This window comes from Xenopus tropicalis, chromosome 6 (genome assembly GCF_000004195.4).
Source record: "Xenopus tropicalis strain Nigerian chromosome 6, UCB_Xtro_10.0, whole genome shotgun sequence".
Classification (NCBI taxonomy): Eukaryota; Metazoa; Chordata; class Amphibia; order Anura; family Pipidae; genus Xenopus; species Xenopus tropicalis.
In genome coordinates this window covers 57,127,372-57,133,584 of record NC_030682.2, presented here as the reverse complement: position 1 = coordinate 57,133,584, position 6,213 = coordinate 57,127,372, and positions in this window count along the sequence as shown.

The window sequence follows — 6,213 nt, the reverse complement described above, 5'->3', positions numbered from 1 at the left end:
ACTGGGGTTTTCAGCCTGTGGCGTATGATGTCATTACATTTGATGATACTGCATTTGTCTGCCGAACATGTATTCAAATAAAATTTTAGTATAGATTTTTTAAATTTTCTTTCTCAAACCTATATTTTTTTTTTTATCACTGTTTTAATTGCTACCAATTTTACATGTTTCCTTCAGCTTATAGTTATGTAGGCCGGTTAGTATTTTCATGGTTCAAGTAGAAATTTGTATTTATACCATAAAAAACTGGGACATTCACCCTAATATTGTGCTGGGGCTGTTGGCATGCGTGCTAGTGATTTGGGCATGCTACATTACACTTGATAACCCATTAATACAAGGAGTGGCTCTAAAACTAGTTGGTATTAGAGATCAGTCTTGGAAAACACCTGGGATAAGATTTCTGATCCATGGTCCACCATTTATTGGACCTTCTAAGTGGTCAGTTATGTTTGAAAGTCCATGCAGTAGCACATGTTTGTCTATCAGGAATAACCTATATTGCTTCAACCACTTTCCTCAATCTTACTATACAATGTTTGCACTACTACTTTTTTTTCTTTAAATTTTTCACTGCGCTTTTGGTGGTTTTTTGGTTCTGTCCATGTATAGTAAAGCGAACAGTAGTTCATGCATTTAACTCTGAAATTCAAGAAGTCTTAAAACTGCTTTATTAATTAACTTAATCTTCAGCTTGGTAAATGTAATGGGATCATTCACTCAAAGGCAACATGACTTTGGCTCATTAAAGGGCATCTTGGGAAAATAAAAATAAGTAAAAAAAGATTAAATTCATGTATATTGGAGAGTTGCTAAGAATTTTTAATAGGCAATTTTATGTGTTATTTGGGTCCTCTTTACTACAAATAGTGCAGTATCTTTTCCATCATTTTTACCTCCAGATCCCATTTGTACACACAGGTAGACTTTATTTTCTTTAGTATTTGAAAGCAGCTTAACCAGAGTTTATTCCCACACAACCTTTCTAAGCAAGCTGTTGGGGTGTTTGGGGACGTTTACCCAACTTTAAATCTTCAGTCCCTTTCAGATAGTCTGCTGTTAAATTGGTTATACATGTACTATGCAAACTGATAACATTTGTACCGTGGATATTGGTTGGCTCATCAGGCATTTTTGAAGATTTCTTCTGTCTGCGCCATGTAATCCCTTGCATGGTGCATGGACAGAGGAGGAAGTGAAGATGAGTAACCGCTCTTCACTTCCTGCTTCCTGTATGTGGCTGCTCTGTGCTTAGCTCTAATTCATTACAAAGTCTCTTCTTGGCGGCTCTGAGATCTGCAATGTTAGCATTTTTATGTTTGTTACTGTTGTGCCTTATAATTGTGTTATTGTACAGTAATTTTAAATCTGATCTATTTTGTATAGTTCTATTAAAGTTTGTAAATTATGAACAGCTTGTTAAATAAATGCTGTATACTTTAATGGAAGAAGTTTCTACTGATGTATTTTTGCATCCGTAAAAAGTACCATGCAGTTAATATAATAAAAGTTATTTTCTATTTAATTTGCCTGGTAAATAAAGGAGCGTTAATATTCTGTCCAAAAGATTAAATGACATTAATACAATTTCTACAAGTGTTTTGATTACTAGTTAAAACAGCCGTGTTAAATGGAGCTTGCGATCTAAACCACCCACCATCTTCCTTTTGCTTACAGTGTCCTAATTAGTCTCTAAACTCAGATAATTGGGAGCAACTCCGAGTCTACCGGGGACATTTTTGGAGATACAAAGTTCACTAGGCCTGCGGTAGCCTTTAAGTGGTACAGAAGCCCAAACCAAAAGAAGGTTACAATTTATAAATTCTTAGTTGAGCTTTAATTTCCCTTGATCATGGTGAAAAACAGGTCTCTGAAAATAGCTTGGGGCTGAATTATGAATACGGTGCGAAAAAGGCAAAGTAGTTATTATTAACAATCAGAAATTACATTTGACAAGTCTACTATAAGGTTATTAAAGCAAATTGATTTATGTGATTAACTGCACTAGTGTTAAGTCTAATAACTGTACTAGCGCACAGCATCTATGTTGGTTCATCTTCTCTGAAGACGTACTTTACGGTTACTTTAAAGGACATCTAAACTGGTTGTGCCCTCCCATCAGCCTGGCATAGCAGCCCTATTCTGCTAGATGCCAAGTCTAACCAATGTGATGAATCACTCATGTGATGGAAATGAGAGTAGATAGTCTGAAAGGACAGGGACAGAATACTAGCAGGTCTCTTGCTGCAGGTCTTTGACCCAAGGGGCTTTAATAGTTTTACATTCTTTGTTGTGGCAATCTACTCTTTGGTTAATCTTACATTGATTACAGACTAGAGTGAAGACCTGAGGATATAGAAGTTATTGACCTTGTTATTGGTCTGTTCTTTGGAAGTTAGCCCAATCTTCAGTGATCATAGGAAAGTAACTCTAGAATAGCAAAAGGGAATCTCAAAAGTAAAATATATACATGCAAATAGGAAAGAAACCTAGCATGAATTAAAGGGACAGTATCGGTGCAGTAGGGAGAGCATTACAACCTTTATGCTCTAACAGACCTTAATGTTATGTGCCATCATACAGTATCAGTATGTTCAACCATACATAATTATTTCATGTCTCAAGCTTAATGTAACCATTTTGAACCTGTGTAATTTTAGGAAATGCTGTCAAACATATCCATGAATTTCCTGTATGTGATAAACTTGCTAGTAGTCGGCACCAAACCAAGCTCTTTTTTACTGGGTGCATGTCCCACTGTATTCACCTCACAGAACTATCAATCCTCAAGTTATGGACAGTACTCCCACCTCCAATCTTATAATAAAAATAAGCTTTATTCACTCAATTAGCTTATGCCAGTACAGCAATGTTTTTAGGTAGACCATAAGCTCCCATACATGTTAGGTCCCATCAGCCAATTAATGGCCAGAGTCTTATCTCATACTCCCACAATTCTTCCTGGTAAGATTAGAGCTGCATTATTTCCTGTCAGGTCATCTTTGAAGGAGAAATATCACATGGGGGCTAGCAATAGTCTTCATTTCCCAGGATGTAACAGCCATGTGACCTGTGCTCTGATAAACTGCAGTCACATTTTACTGCTGGGTTGCAAGTTGGAGTGATATCACCCCCCTCCCAGCAGCCGATCAGCAGAACCAATGGGAAGGTAGCAGCTCCCAGTAGATATCAGAATAACACTCAATAGTATGAAATCCAAGTCTGGCTTGGGACTCCTCCAGTTACATGGGAGTAAGAGAAACAATAGGTTACCTGAAAGCAGTTCTAATGTGTAGCGCTGGCTCATTCTGAAAGCTCAGACTCAGGCACAATGCACTGAGATGGCTGCTTACTCACCAATATTACAGCTAAAAAAATACATTTGTTGGTTCAATTCTATGTAAACAGCGTAATTTAGAAATAAGAAGTATATCATAAAATCATGACCGTATCAGTTTAAACTGTTATTACTGGAGGTTGTCAAGTCGGTTGTATGTGTTAAAGGAAAACTTTTAAAAATTGCTCCTATGTAAATCCCTGCTTCGTCTAAGTAAACCATTTTCAAAAAAATATTTTTTAGTAGTATGTGCCATTGGGTAATCCTAAATAGAAAACTGCCATTTTAACTACTAAGGGCCACCCCCTATGATCATACAATTTACGGTGCACATAAAAAAAACAAAGGCACACATACATGCTAGGCCACATCAGCCAATTTATGGATAAAGTTCTGTCTCTTACTCCCACACTTCTTCCTGTTACAGTTAGAGCTGCATTATTTCCTGTCAGGTGATCTCTGAGGGAGCACACAGCCCATCACTAAATGGTGGCTCAAGGGAAAAGATGTAAAGGGCAATATTTACTGATATAGATATTCCAATTTAGTAACTTTCTTTAATAGGCCACTTCATATGATATAAACTAGCTATTGTTTAAATATTCATTCTGGAGGTGTAGTATTCCTATAAGCAATAATTGCTGTTTATATAATGTATATATATTTCTATACATATGGGAAACCATGTGTCAGCCCAGCGGCATTGCAGGGAGCAGCACAACATATTGACTAAGGGCAGCATAAGCCGTAAATCCGGCACCTGCAAATAATAGTAAAAATTCTAACATGTTATGGCTATTGTCTTTTGATGAAGCCAAGAATGCAGGCAATGTAAACTGGACAACTTCACGCTGTTTAAATGTTAAAAAAAGGATTAGAACTCAAAATATTATAGTACATTCCCTGTAGAACCTATACATTTCTTCTGGTCCGTTAAACTAGAAAATGAGCCCAAATGCAGCGAACTATTCTTTTGTACTTCATTTAAGTGTGTCCAAAAAGAACCTGTACAACAAAACACTCAATATATATTGCATTGGTAAAAGAAAGCAATGTCTTCCCATTAAATAAATATGTCAAGAGGATTGGCTTTTATTGAAAAGCTCTACCAGGAAAGAGCAAATCCACGTGTTAGAGAAGAAAAGGCCTGACAAAACAATTATTATATAAACTCCTTCCAACTGCCATTTCTTTTATCTGGTTATTCTAGTTCTTTCCTTATATAACTGCAAAATGAAAAGAACACCAAAAATAAGTTCAGCTTGACAGTACCTAAAGCACTGGTTTGCATTGTCATTTAGTGCGAAGAACAGAAATATTATTATATCTAGATCCTAAAAATGAATATAGCTAGAAATGCCATAGTTCCAGGGTTCAAAGTTGTCACAGGAGCTTCCCATCCTGGATTTTGTTTGGGAGTGTCAGTGACACGCACATGCTCAGTGTGCTCGGGGCAGCTGTTGAGAATCTAAGCTTAGGAGTTGTCACACATTTTCAAGTAGAAAATGGAGTTTGCCTGTCATACAAGCTAATGCTACAGGGCTGTTTATTAAATTCTGAGGGTATTTGAACTGGGTTCAGAGATGCCATGTAACAATCATCAAATTATTTACTATTCAGCCTTATATTGTAACATTTATAATTATACTGTATACAGTATATTGTGAGTTGGTCCCTAAACTCAGTAACTGACAGCAGCACAGAGCATGTGCAGGGAATTAGCAGAAAGAAGATGAGGAGCTACTGGGGCATATTTGGAGGCACAGATCTTCCCTGCTAAAGGGCCATGGTTGCCTTGGGCTGGTACAGAACCCCATCATGTAAGAGCACTTTATATTGTAAGCTCCACTGGTTAGGTGACTGATGTGAATGATGTATAATTTCTGTAATGTGCTGACTAAGATGTCAGCACAATATATAAAGGATAATAACAATGATATTCCACCTCCTTTCCTCACCCAATCTCTTTATTCTCCTAGTCTCTTTTATTTACATGCTAGCATATATCCTTCTGCTATTTCTCCTCCTTGTTTTCATTCAGAAATAGGGAATGACCATGAAGGTCAAATGGTCAGGAGCAGGAGGGCCCACCAGTAGCTCTCCAAGTATTCTGGTGGGCCAGTCCAACACTGCACCTAACAGAAAATTGTTAGGGAAACATGCAAAAAACAGAGATGTTATACAACTCACAGTAGCCCTTCAGTGGCAGATATTAGTCCCACTCACTATCCTTTAGTCACATACACTACATCAGTGATCTCCAACCAGTGGCTTGTGAGTCTTTTTAAATTTGATAGTGGCCATGAGTAAGAAAGGTTGGGGACCCTGAACTACATGCTTCAGGTTCTTGGCTCAACCTTGTCTGCTTAGAGAATGAGAGAAAACAGCAGGCTGTCCATTGGGTTGCCACTTTTTCCTGTCAATAATACCAGCCCTCTGGTTGGGGGCAGAAAAATGGGAACACAAATCTCAGATACAACTGTTGAATGGGGAGAGGCCATTAAAGGCTCTCTTTTGTTCTTCCATTACCAATTCCCTGTATGGCTAATTAACAATTAATGCAGATGCATAAAAAAGGGTACATAAAAATCAGTGAAAAAGAATGCCATAGTCCTGAATTGTTAATTTTGACTGAATTGCTCATGCAGGATGAACATAAAATCAATTATTCCACACTTTCATCTGTTAGCAAAATCCTCGCTAAAACAAAAAAAAGGGAACCAAAGTCCTTTACACAATAAAACCTGAGGTAGGTAGATGTAAGCAGCACTTAATGGCTCTTTTTATACACTAAATTCGCAATACGTGGATTTAGTTGACTGAACCTGAAGGATTTTTGCAGATCATTTGCAATCCTGACAAAAGCTCATTACACA